The 15,555-nt window shown below is 28.0% G+C and overlaps 1 long non-coding RNA gene across 1 annotated transcript in view; it reads right to left on the minus strand.

Moving 5' to 3' along the window:
• LOC103308304 overlaps positions 1–276 on the minus strand; it is an 8,301-nt gene extending 8,025 nt beyond the window's left edge. The window contains exon 1 of the long non-coding RNA XR_510396.3: positions 84–276. This is a non-coding gene — a long non-coding RNA (uncharacterized LOC103308304). The remainder of the gene's footprint in view (positions 1–83) is intronic.
• Between the last annotated feature and the right edge of the window lie 15,279 nt (positions 277–15,555).

Raw genomic sequence — 15,555 nt, forward strand, 5'->3', positions numbered from 1 at the left:
TTATCGTCGTCACAACAATAAAAACATAACAGTAATCGAATTAAATCCAGCACAACAATCAATCAAAATCCAAAACATTTTACCTGGTGCAGCCGCAGCTTTCTGCGTAATGCGAGTCGACGACTTACGACTGGCGACCGGCGGTAGGTACCGATCGAAGTCGGTGTGTCACGACATGGACGATATTTTGATTTTACTGCCAAATTATGACCATAGAGCATAATGATCATTACAACGGCGCATTAGTCATTAATTACGATATAGTTATTAGTTAGGTATTACCTTCGTAATATTTTTATCTAAGTAACTAATAACTTAGTTATTATTATTATTATTATTATGATCTGAGAAATTGACGGCGAAAAGACGTAAAATCATTGATAACTTTATCTCGACTCGTGGTGATAACAATAATATTATATTATCGTGTTAATAACGCTTATAGATTTTGCATTTTTAGTACCTTTCAAATCATATAATGTATATAACGGTTGGAATACTTGACAGTAATTTATTATCAGAGGCGCGTTTAACGAGGGGCAAAGGTGGCATTTGCCCCCGGCGTCAAAAATTGAAAATATTTCATAGGCGGCATTTTTTCAAACATTTTTTTTTTTTGGTTTTTTGTGATAAATCAATTTTTCCATCAGTTATTAAATATATCACACAATTTAATGTTAAAATATTTGAGTATTATATGAAAAATATTTTTGATTATAATAAACTTAATTGCCTATTTATTATTGGGCTATACCTACATAGATCTCATTCAAATTATCAACACGCGTAAACACAGTCGAGACGCGACGGACGAGGATATTGCTGTACGCCTGTACGGACGTACAGTTGTAGTAAATACCCACTAAATATAATTAATAACACTAATATGTATCAACACTATTAACTATAAATTGTAGTTGTTAGTTCTCCTAGTTAATATCATACAATATATACACATTCATATCTAGGTACATATAATAGGTATGACAGTTATTGACGTATCCACATTATTGTGAATTCATAAAAATACTTAGAAACGACGCAAACGGACAATTTCTTTATTTCCAACCATGGTTAATTATTAATTTATTTTCCAAAATAGTTTACATAATATAAGTATTTAACAGAATTATCACTATATTATTATAGAGCTCATTAGTAAGTGGGTATAGTGGGTTGTAAATTTGTAATGTTGTCAAGTGTACAAGACACAGGTGTAATTTTACTTTATATTATAAAATAATGTCTTCAAAAACAAAAAGAGTGAGATTAGGTGGCTCTGAGTACAAAAAAAAGAGCAAAAGTTAAAAAGTTGAAATTAGAAGAGTTAAGACGAAAAATTCCAAAATTCCAAACTTTTTTTACGCCATCAACGATGAGTACCTACCCATTTATGTCTTATACGAATAATTTGTAATATTTAGTTATTCTATTTAGCCACAATACATACCCCTAAGGCCAAAATTCACCTCTTACTATTAATTACCATACTTTAAATACCAATTTATTTCCGATTAATTTAATATGTTCGGAGATTTCATGTAAATGAACACTACATCTGGGCTAACGCTAATTAATGGGTTAGAAATAGTCAATAGACAACAGACGTAAATAGTACCTAAATGTAGTAGGTATGCAATTAGTATATTAAATGCACTTATACATAATATTATTATATTGTAAGTATACCTACACTAATATTAGACTATACTAATTTTAGACCATTTAATTAGTGATTAAAATGTTAGAAAAATGTCATAATTAATATTTTGAATTCTTTCTTAATTTGGAAAAAGAAGATAATAAAACCATTATGAGGCGGCAAAATATGTGTGCCCCCGGCGGCATCACACCTTAACACGGCACTAGTAATTATTTCAAAATCTGGTTAAAGTCTTGTGTTTCGTACAGTCCTATAATAATACTTTAATATTTTAAGACATGGCGTGTAGGATTTATCTCGAACGTCTAATAAGCGGCCATTGATAATAAAATAATAATTCGACAAGGTGTCAGCAGGTTTACTGTTCGTTTGATTGCCTAAGCGTCACGTTCGACGGGGACATTCAGTAGATTAATATTTTGTTTATTATTCGCGTGGGAAAAATTTGATCGTGTTCTTATATTATAATATTATTATTAGTATGTCCGATGTCCTTATTAATAATTATGATATTCGTCGTTTGATGATAATTTGTTTAACATTTTTGAATTTTTTTTAAAGACTCCTATTAAAACAAATTTTTAAGAGTAATTTTATGCCTAATATCATAATATTATTTAGAGATGTGAGTTTGTATTATACCAACAGTGGTTTAAATAATATTACTGGTGGTATACAAATGTATATATATGTATACAATATACGTAATATATTATCAAATTATGATTATTAGAAAATTAATTTTATATTTCAGAATATAATTTACCTACTATGAAATGTAAGCTGTAACTACATTAATTAAAATTTTAATTATTTCGAGTCACTATAGGTAGGGCAGTGGCATGGTGAAGGTATTATTTTTCGGCAATTGTTCCTACAAAATACAAATATATGCGTTTTTAAGTGTTAACATAAATATAAAAGGGGCAAGTTCTCTGTTGTACATTAGGTGTCTAGACTAGTCTAGAAAAGTGACTATAATGGATGTTTTAAATTTGAATTAAATTATACAAAATCATTATAAACGAAAAATGATTCTGATCAAATACTGTCAGTGATATTACTAAGTATAATAAATTAATGATATAATTGTGATTATATTAATTTATTTTATTATTGCGCGTTAGTACCTACTACAATTCTACAGTAAGTTAAATTCATTTTGGCCGAAAATATTGAATTTGAAAAAATTATTTTGTGTCTAAAATAAAATAATATATTTTAAAAATGTCAAGTAACTACCCACAAATAATGTTTTTAAATTACGACAAAATAACTAAATCGTTATTTTTTGTTTAATTATCTGATATTTGCGTCTAAATTTGAACATAAAATGTCTATAAATAAAAAATGTGTCTGAATATTTTTAGATTTTTTGGTCACAATATGAACTACTTACGTGGAACTTTGTTTTAAATTTTCAATTCTTAGCCATACAAATTTGTACAATTTTACTACAAAATAATTTGCAAATTTGATAAATGTTATCAACATTTGAACTTGAAATACTTATGAAAAATAATCACGCATACGTATTTTTAATATTTTTAAACTGCTATTGTAATAATATATGAAGAGTCTTGTAATAAGTTCTCAAATTTTTTGTTTGGCGTCACGGTACGTAAAAATTTTGTTGACTTTTATAGAAAAAAAAACTAAAAAATGTCAAGTCTCCAAACAGCTCATAACAAGTCAAAATATTTTGAAAATGTAATCAAGTATAGACAATTATAAAATTTACATTTGATGTAAATTTAAAGTATCTACGATTATTCGTTTTTGAAGACAACATAATAAGAAAATCGTTCCACGAGAAGCTGAGTGAATATTCAGTGTCGTTACAAATAAATAACTTCGAACGCTCATAAAAATGTATTTGTCCTACTAGCTACTAGCTACTAGTAGACATTTTTTTTTTTTTTTTGTTAAAGGTAGACAAACTTATGAGGAATTATGTATTAAATGTTCAAATCATAGATGTAAACTTTTTATGAATTTTTAACTCAAAATAATTTGTAAATATTCGTAGTTTTGACAAATTTTATCAAAATTCTAATTTCAAATAGGTAGTCATAAAAATTAATGTGAATTTACGCACAGCTTAGTTTTTAATTTTTACCGACAATAACTAATGAAGAACCTTATATTATATTTTCAAACTTTTCAACATGGTGAGGCTGACACTAGTGACACTTAGCTCACATTAGAAATTGTTTACCTATACTTAAATATTTAGTTTTGTTATTTTGAATACAACAAATGTATATTATTATTTATGAAAGTTAGATATACCATATACTAAATCAAGATACCTATAGGTGTGTTATTAGTGGGCCTCAAACATTTTTTATAAAATTGGTGGTCCACACAACTAAAATGGTTACTATAGTAGGAGCCTTGTATTAAACTTTCAAGCTTTTTACCGAAGAAATAAAGTTATATTGACATTCATAGAAATAAAGAATAAACTAAAAATTAGAAACTGAAAATGTTCCTAAACAGTTCAAAACAAATCAAAGTATTTTGAAAATTGTACCATGTATAGAAAATGCTAATATAAACATTCAGTAAATATTTCATGTATATACATGATCATTTGTTTTAAAGTTACACCAAAAACCAAAATCTATTTTGCGTAAAAAATCCCATTTTTTCTTAATTTTTCTTTTGTTTTTCATGGCACTTTTGAAAACTACTGGAAAAATTTTATTTGTGACCAACCAAAAAACCAACTAGATTCACTTTTCTATCAGAAAAGATATTGTTGAAGAAAATCTAAGTACTTAAATTGTCCTAAAAGGTGATGACAGACACAAAAAATAAAAAAATAAAAAACACACATCATTTTAAAATTAATAAGTTAAGTATTGAAAAAATACGTAAACATGTAAAATTCACGAAAATGTACAATTTATTTTCAGCTTAAGATTCATACAAATTTTTCTTTTTAAATATAATAAAATATTTGTCATAAGGTTGTCTACCTTGTTCAAAAAAAATTTCTACAAGCAAATTAAATTTTTCAGAGCATTTGAAGTTCATATTGTTACAAGATTGGATATTCACTCGATTTCTCATATAGCGATTTTGTTATTTTTTTGTAATTCAAAAACAAGTAACTTTAGATACCTACATGAAAATTTCACTGAATGTTCATATTTTTATTTTCTATACACCTGTCAATTTTGAAAATATTTTGACACTTTTTGACCTGTTCACGGACATTGTCAGTGTTCAATATTTTAATTTTTTTTTTCTATAGCTGTCAATAAAATGTTATTAGTTGGGTAAAAATGCGTACTTACAAATAATTTAATACAATGTTCCTGTAGTAGTTGCAGAAAAATATTAAAAATACGTTGCCAACATTTTTGTTTATAAGCATTTAAAATTCAAATTTCAACAAAATTTTAAAACTGATTAATTATTTTGCAGTTAAATGTTCAACTTTTATATCTAAGGATTGAAAATTAAAAATAAGGTGCCACGTTAATAGGTTATATATAAATTACTTTATTCACAATAATATCGTCAAATATACTTTGCTTGTTACTAAGTTTTTCTTATACAATGATATTATATTATTGAGTTCCAATTTAACACCATCCATTACAGTCACCCACTTGTAACCTACTGTACAGCAGAGCCACAACCACTTGCCAACCTGTTAAGTATTTTATATTATTTAAAGATAATCATAGTTTAAATTAAAATTATTGATAGTATAAAAATGTTTATACTACGACAGTAGTAAAAGATCTCTAGACTACAATGTTACTCACAACAACATTAAAATAATTGACAAACATTTTTTAGCTTTTTAGTATTTATCTATAATTACCAAATTATTAATACCTATTATATAATTATTAATTATTGTGTGGATAACAATACGTTTAAACGATGACAGTGATGTCAAAAGTAATATAAGTACATAATATTATTGGGCACATTAAAAACTTGAAAATTTAAGAACTTGCTCTATTATTTCCATTTGTTCTACAAACAAAAAAACTGCGTAATTTTAAGTGACACTCTTTAATAAATAAAAAAACGTCGAAATCCATTTTTTTAAAAATATTTTTAGTACTATATCTATATTATGATGAAAAAAAAAACAATCTATTAATAAACTCTGAGTATAATGAGTACCTTTTATGCTATAATTTTTACTAATTATACTTATTAAATATTTCTAACCATTGCTTAATAATTATTTTATAATTATTACTTCTATTTAAAGTACAACTTGTATAAACGCCTCCTAATAATATTATTATTATAACACGTGTACCTCCTTGTCAAATTCCAAATGTTTTTGGATGATTTGTCTTAGAATGAACATTTGGTCAGTTGTGGATCTGTTGGTCCTAAACCCACCCTGGTAGTCACCTATTATATTTTCGGCCTTGGGTACTACTCTATCAAGTAGACAATATGATAAGACTTTATATGCCGTATCTAATAAAGCAATACCTCTGTAGTTACTGCATTTTTGCGGGTCTCCTTTTTTAAAAATCGGGCAGATCAACGCTGTACCCCAGTCTTTGGGTAGTTGCTCCTCAGACCATAAATTTTCGATGATATCATGTATTCTATTTATTGCTACCTCATCCAGATTTTTTAGAATTTCTCCCTGAATTCCATCTTCTCCCGGTGTTTTATTGTTTTTTAATCTATTTAATTGATTTACTACCTCTATCCTACTAGGAGGAGAGCATTCACTGTCGTTAGGGTCAGATGATATCCATGTGAAAGTTTCAGGAGGGTCCTCACAGTTAATAGTATCCTGAACAAGGTTGATTTCACATGGCAGGGTTGTTGGCCCTGCGCATAACCCCCAACCTGGAGGACCAGACTACCACAACCACTCAAGGTCATGGTAGGAGGGCTATTGCAGTGTACTTATGAGTGCACTGTGCGATGGGCGCGCCACTTTCCCTACGCCGAAAAATTATGCTTTTACGAGTTATTATTATGTTACAGTCGAAAATTGACTGACATGATTATAATATATATTAGGTATTATTATTATTATTTATGATTATCATATGTTATCTATATGTACTACTATATGTTACACTTATTATGCCTTTTCGAGTTTTAATCAACGAAATATTTCAAAAATATAATATAGTACAATATTTGTATAGCACTCGCATGGACTTTCATTTCCGTGGAATTTTTTTTCATCCACCATTATATAGCCTAAATTATTGTATAATTATTAAAAGTTGTTGTAGGTACCTACAATGAATAATGTTTTTAAATTATATTTGTACGTAAATATCATTACTATTATTCAAGTTCGTAACATTTTAATATTTTTGAAAGTCAAATTTTTTCCACAACTGAATTTTGGCTGAAAATAAAATATCGTATAGGTACTTACCAATATTCCACATGTTTAATTTATTTTGTAACAACACAACAAAACACCATAGACCAGTGCAGGTCTCAAACTCAAATTACAAGCGGGCCATAATATAATATATATATATCACACCAAACAGCGCACAGACTATTATAAGTATACTATACCTATACTACACTTAACACCAATAGTTAAAAATCAGATGATCCGATTTGTTTATAATTATATATATATATATATATGTATATATATTTAATTTATTGAACTACTGCCACGGGCCTCATCGTGTCTGAGACCACTGCTATGGATCATAAGCGTGCGCAGATTTTTTTCGCAGGGTTTGCCGCTATTTTTAAACATACCTAGCTCAATACAAAAAAATAACTGCCCAAAAACTCTTTACAGGTACGAATAACTTGCCATATAATGCGAAAAGAAATTAACATGCATTTTATTTAGCTTATTTATTGGTTTTAGATATTTTAATTTGAAAAGTTTGTAGGTGGGTACTGTGATTTCATTCCGATAAAGTAACAATATAAAAACCTACAGACATATGATCATATTATTATAATATTTTAATAATGGCAAAAAATGATAATCTAATTAATCGAAATTATTTTATTTTTATAGCTGTAGGTAGTATGAAAAAAAGCAATACCGGAGGGGCTTGAATGTTCTGGTGACAAAACTTGCTATTCTCACGAAAATTGTGGATTTTGATTTCAACTATATTATCATGAGTTAGCAATCTATTTTATTACTTATAATGTACCTGTGGTGGTTATGAAAATATAATTATAAAATCTAATTAATTTTTGATTTCGTCTCAACCCCAATATATCATTATTATTATATAAGATTATAATAATATAAAAATAATAATCAAAATATTTAAATTCTTGAATTAAGATGCTATGAATTATCTTAGTTCATGATTCTAATTTATAATCAAAACATTTACAACTAAAAACTACATGGTTAGGATAACTGTGCAAGGAATGCAATGTCATACCCGGCGTCTCCTCTACGCATGCCTATTGACAGTATAGACAGTTTTATTTTTCGGTTTGCATTGGAATGCCTGTGTTCGATATTTCCTACAGTTTGTGTTTTATGGCGTTGGGTACACGCCTCCAGATTATCATCGGTTGTATATACATGTTGTAAATCATGCCGAAGGCCATGTTGTCGGAATTCTATGTTAACAAAGAAAATACACCAAAAAGATGGTAGGTATATAACACTATAAATATAATAAACGATAATGTATTGAAGAAACTCGCTAGGTACCATACTATTCCGAGACGAGACCGGTTCTTACGCCCGCTGCTGCTGCTGGTTCGAATATTCCCCCTTTCAAAAATAACAATAAAATATCTACCCTTGCAGTCATACCGAATCGCCGCACCCGCCTGTCTGCCACCACTTAAGTATCGTCACGACCCATAAAATATTCATTGGTATTTGGTGACCCTAAAACTAACATGTGACACGAAAAAAAACTTACCTACAGGTACGAATTAAAGTGTTCAGGATTGGATCGTATATATGGGTTTACATCAGCGATCGATTACGGGCCAATGTAAGTTCCTACAAGAGATCTATCAGATAAAAAAAAATACACAGTTTAGTAATTAGTTCTAAGTTCTCAAACCGTAAAAAAAGTTTATTGGAATAATATTATATTACCTATAATCTATATATTATTGAATCATTTAAATTCTTATTTTTATAATAAAATACAATACCTATACCTTAAAATAATATTCTACGTTAAGATGATGCTAAGGTCTTTAAAAAAATTTCGTAGTACATCATTATTATAAAAAAATATACTTTATTTTTAACATTGTTGCCAAACGCTAAATATTTCAAATAAAAAGACATCGTAGTATATTTCATAAAATATATTATATCGGGAGGGCAAACGTTTTTTGATTGAGATCTACGGAGGTCGTATTTTTTCTTTCGGGATCGACTGATGTAAAAAAATATTATATGTTAATAACAAACACTGGTAGTTACTTAGGTACCTATATAAGTAAAATAATAAAATAAAAGCGTAAAGTTATCTATAACGAGTGTTATAATATTTCTAAATAATTTTAAAATGTATTAACATTATATGACATAGGTACTATTGATATAGAATAGCTTTTTGTTGCATATCATGATCAGTTTACTATAAATTGGTAATAGTAAATTGTTTGTATATCTTGAAAAACTCATAGCTCGCTTTAAAATAATAAAACGCCTATGAGCCTATGACCTCAGTGGCGTAAGTATAAAAATTCAGACCTAATGCGAAAAACTTAAAGGACCCTTAACCGCTTCGGAATAAATGTATAGGAAAAATAAGTTTATACGGACCATTACCTACCCGCATTAGTTATTATTTAAGACCAAAACCACGCACAATTTCATCTTTTTTATGGCGCGTTATAAATCCTATAGAAACAATCCACAAATCCAAATTAAGATATGTGGATTAATATAAAGATAGTTTATTTTTTTGGAAAATTTCACGTTTTCGAGGTTTTGCACGAAATTACTCGTTTTTGGTATTTTTCATAAAAATGTACTGATTACTACTTTTGTACTTACAAATATTTTTGCTCCATAATCTATTATATTATCATCTATCTACTTTATCATTGTTATATTATATTGTCATAGTCATTCCATTTTAGGAAACGGACGTAGAATCGACAAACCCATACCATCGTGCCTCATCAGTGCTAATCTGAATTTATTCTAGAGACAGTCATTAGCTTAGAGCGTACGAAGGCGAATTGTAGGTTTTACTGCGTGTCACTTTCGATTCCGGTGATACTAAATTATAGGTACATAAAGTAAAGGTTTAGGTATAATATAAAACAGTCTGAATAGTAATGATCATTGTTATATTAAAAATGTTCTCAATCTTAAATGTGATTTGGTATATCATCTAATTTGGCACTTATTATAATACCTGTTAATATGTACATTACAAAAACTTTGATTATTTTCGGCTTATTAATAAAATCTTTAATTTGCTTTTCAATATAATATAAATAAAATGATGTTTAAATCACATCAAACTTTATATTAGTTATAAGTACTAAAGTACTTATATTATGTATTTAATTTATACTCTATGTATATTGTATATAATAGTACAAAGTGTACCTACACGTTACGCATATTAAACAATGAACTGTACAAAGTACCTACAGTACATCATATGTTTACATATAATGTTTATTTTATCAATTCCTACACTTAATAAAATATTTTTATCTATATTTTTATCTTAAGTCAAATTAAATTTTTGAGCATCTGAAGTTCATATATTTAGGACATGGCATATTCACTGGATTATTTTCTAATTTTGTTGTAATCCAAAAACGAATAACTGTACATACATAACAATTTGACTGAATGTTTATATTTTCATTTTCTATACACCATAACATTTTGACTCTTTTTGAGCTGTTACGGACAATTTCAAATTTCAAATTTTTTATTTTTTTTCTACAAATATCAATACAATTTTTATTGTTGGGCCATAAGCGTGAAAATATAATACTAGACTCCTGATATAATGTTACAATAGCAGTTGAATAATATTAAAAATTACATTGGCACACATTTTTTTTGTAAACATTTAAAGTTCAAATTTTTACAAAATGTATAAAATGTTCAACTTTTATAGTTAAGGGTTAAAAATTTAAAAGAAGGCTCCACGAAAGTACAGGTTATTCTGTAACCAAATAATCTAAAAAATATAAAAACAGTAAAAACAGTTTTTTTATGTTCAAATTTGAACGAAATAACATATTAAATAATTAAGAATAACGATCTTAGTTAATTTGTTGAAATTTTGTAATATTAATTCAACTTACCGGCTACCCGCGTATTAATAATAAAAAATTCATAAACATATTGCATAGGAGTCTGCAATGAAGTACCACATTTTACATCTTTGGTGTCCTTGCTATCATATGTAGCACATACCTAGGTAATCTACTGAAGAGTCTGAACATAGGGACGTTACGATACTACCGACGCGACACTAGTAAAGTATCGATACTTTGGTTGGTCTTTGGTCCTCTCCCTTTTTAAATTAGCCTATCTTCTGCTCAGTATAATCTATCTATGTATATAAAAATATCTGATACCGTTCACTTCGTTAACCATTAAAATTTCCAAATCTATATGAGCGGAGTGGAGTGGTACGAGGTTACCCCGCGAAATGTTTGTCCACTTCTCCGCTCATCAAAACTTTGAATATTTATAACTCATAAACTACTCGTCCCAAATTTTTTTTTAATAAAACCACACTTAAACACCAAGGAAAGTAGGTACCAGATAACAGAAACAAAAGAATAATTAAATAGCTAAAACTTTAAAACTTTAAAAATCAAAATGCAATGTTCTATAATCTTAATTTTTTCATATTAAATATTGTTTAAAATACAATGTTTAAATCTCTAAGAAAACTTAAAAAAAGACAAATAAAAAAATAAATTTTAAATTCGAAGTAGCATCATAGTATGCCAAAATGCGGGTGTATGTGATTGATATATTGTTGTTAATATATCATTAATATATGTGCTCCGACCTCACGAAGTGTTGCAAAAATTATAATATTTTAACAACATTATTCTAGGAGAAACTGTCAATGATTATTTTTCTCCTTTAAAATTACTAAAATGTATTTACCCTACATTAAAATAGCTATTTTATTAAAAAAAAACATTACATAATACACAATATGTTATATGCATTTATGAACAAATATGCAATAATCTTCTAAATATGCGAAATATATATTATAAAATTTGGTGTTTCAATTCGGTGTGAAATGAACCGTGGACATTTCAAAAACCCCTAGACGTTTCCGTTATATTATTGTAAACCGGTTTTTTATAAAATAAAAAACGTTGTTGTCATGCTGTCTTTAATATTTATTTCCATCGTACTGTCGAGATGCACTCGTATCATTTGGTATCTGACGGATCTATAAAAAAAAAAAAAACCGGTAGAAACTAATGCCATATTATAATATAAACAATAATATACATTATATTATGCCTACGTATTATCTTATTGAATATCAAATTATTTTGAGGGGATACCTACGCGACATAAATAATCGTCAAGACGACGCCATCCACAACCTAACCTAACAGGTCCCGCTGTGAACAACTTATCGACATTATACCGGCAAGTAGGTACTTTAAATGCACAACTGCGGGTAATAATGCATATTAGGTATTCATGTTTTGTACAACTACAGTGTAATACGGATTAGAATTTCAAAATATAATCCATAGATATATTAGATATTATTATATTATTGATTCAACTAAAAAGACTATAACATAATTAAAAAGAGAATAATACTCCCGACGTACCCCTCCGGATGCCCGCATACATCATGTCGGCCATTACAAGCCCGTAATACCACTACCCGTCACAGAATACGTTTGCTTAAAAATAATCACGAATATGTTAAAATATAATATTGTACATGTTTTGTACAGAAACCATGGCACCAGGCACGGCTCCAGAGCAAAGATCCGGGGGGGAGGGGGTGCCAACAATTTCCTTACAACACAAATACAATTATTATAATAAAATATTATAGTTTATTCTTAATTTAAAGAATTTTAGATATAGGTAGGTTAATCAATGTGATAAATAAATTATTGATTATTTAATAGAAAAAATCGACAATGTGAAAAGAATTTTAGATTTTGTTTATTTGTTATTTAATATATAATATTTTATATTTATAAAAAAATATGTCTGGGGGCCTAAGCCCCTAGACCCTCCCCCCTGGATCCGTCCCTGACAGAAACAGTGGGTATAAAGACTAAAAAAAACCATATATTTAGGTATACGTTACTAAGTCTATAATATAGGGGCAGGTGTAAATTCGAGTGTGAACTCGGGCTGATAATTTTTACCGATAAAATATAATAAAAACGATACAACTTAATCTGAATATAATAAATAACGCGTTTTAATTTATAATGTTTATTCCGTCATGATGAAATTAAAAGGAGCTAAAAGTAAACGTACTTAGATTTTCTTCGGGAGGAGGACAAATGTAAACATTTTCCTGTAGTTTTCAACATTTATAATGTTTATTCCGTCATGACGAAATTAAAAGGAGCTAAAAGTAAACGTACTTAGATTTTCTTCGGGAGGAGGACAAATGTAAACATTTTCCTGTAGTTTTCAAAAGCACCATAAAAAAACAAAAGAAAAATTAAGAAAAGCGGGAGATTTTATGCAAAATCGATTTTCGACAAACTCAATTTTGGTTTTTGATGTAAACCTAAAACCATAACCGAAAATTATTTTTTCCATGAATGTCAATAAAATTTTATTTGTTGGGTAAAAATGCGTGAAAATAGGCTCTTGATATTATATTGTTACAATTATACCAGTTGAAATATATTAAAAATTCTAAGGCACAATTTTGTTTATGAGCATTTATAATGTTCGAATTTTGACAAAATGTATCAAATTTAAAATTTAATAATTATTAATTTGTAGTTAAAAACTTATAAAATGTTAAGCTTTTATAGCTAAGAATCTTTACTTATAAACTACTTTATATCATAGGCTGACTGAACGTATATTACCAATGTATTATCATAATAATATAATAAATACAGTGGTGCACACGGGATTTTTTTCGGTGAGGGGGGGTCCAAGGTAAAAATATAACACGTTTTACAATTAACAAAATTGTATAAATCCTTTATATATTTTGACTTAAATAATTTTTGTCATGTAACTTTGACTTAAATGTTGTACATACACTATTAGCTTAAAAGTAAATCATAATATGACATAATATACTTTTTAATTATTTTTTTCCATTATAATTATAAATCTAAAACTTAACAATATATTTAATTAAAAAATTATGAATTTATAAATTTAACTTCAATCTTTTATTTGATGATTTACTCATCTCATTAATTATACCTATCATTCGGATAAACTTCTATATATCTCTATGAATATTTGATAAAGCTAGACTTTTAACCCTATTTTATCTAAAAAATTTGCCTAATTTTTACATTACGTTTGGCTATACAATAATAATAATAATTTGATATAAATTACATTTGCCTATACAATAATAATATTTCCATTTCAACCTTCATCTTAACTAAATAGCGTCTTGGGATACCCTGAGTAAGTGACAAATTAAATTTATAATTGAAAAAATATAATATAATAATAATATAATTGAATGAAATCGATTATATCGATGAGATAAATGTACATAATGCTATAGGCACCTATATACAGACTTGGGTAAAATACTTTTTAAAAGTCTTTCAAATACATATATTCCGAATACTTCATGATGATAATAATAATAATATTATAATAATATCTACCAATTTTGTACAGAGACTTTTCTTGCCGTCTACGCAAACCGAACAAAATAGATTGTATTTCACCGTATGCGGGCAACACATTGCGTGCAGAACAGCATGGTCAGTATATAAAACGCACGCACTAGCCCGCACTAGCTGGGCCAAGTGCGTAGCCAGTGAGTAAGCCTACCCAGATTTTCTCTAGAAAAAACCAATAATATTAAAAATAATAATATTCAGACACTTATACACGTTTTTACAACAGTATAACATCATTATAACACTATAATGATTTGGTTAGATCACAACAACGACGTCATTAGAATATCATTATGACTATCCCACTAGTCGATAATGTTATACTAGAAATAATATTGAAAAATAGGTAATCGATAAAATCGTTGCTAACAAAATTCTTGAAATAACATTTTATTGGAATTTAATTTCACGATCATCCAGTATCCACTCATAAACATTTACCTATTGCCTACCTATAATTATTAGTATTATGCGATTCGGGGTACAGTCAATTGGTCGTATGAAATTGGTCGTGGTAAAATTTCTCGTCTGAAATTGGTCGTTTGGTAAATTAGTCGTTTTCAATATAATATGTATTTTATGTAAAAAAAATATTTGGTCATAATTTTAAATTTAATGTATGTGACAATAATATTTAAGTTTTAAAAATAATACAAGTAAAAATAATATATGTGACAATAATTATAAGTTTTAAAAAATAATATGTGAAACTAATTATAAGTTATAAGCTATCCCAGGTTTATATTCATCAACATAGCAATTCCAAATTGTAATTGAAAATTTTGGATTTTTCCTTTTCTCGTTCCTATCCATTTTACCAACCAACGTTTCTTCAAAATAGTCAAGTAATCTCGATAAATCGGATTCCAGTTCTCGGTAAAAAGGAGTGTCAACTAAATATTCAAAATATCTATCAACATAATCAACCGGAACATATGCCAAGGCGTTTAATTTTTTTTATTTCAAAAGCGAAAGTAGAATCTTCTTTATATTTTTTTGATAGACCACATTCTTGAATGTGTCTCCACTCTCCAGACAGATTGGGCAAAGTGAAAATGACAATCATATAGTAAGAATGACAATCTGAT

This window comes from Acyrthosiphon pisum, chromosome X, assembly GCF_005508785.2.
Source record: "Acyrthosiphon pisum isolate AL4f chromosome X, pea_aphid_22Mar2018_4r6ur, whole genome shotgun sequence".
Classification (NCBI taxonomy): domain Eukaryota; kingdom Metazoa; phylum Arthropoda; class Insecta; order Hemiptera; family Aphididae; genus Acyrthosiphon; species Acyrthosiphon pisum.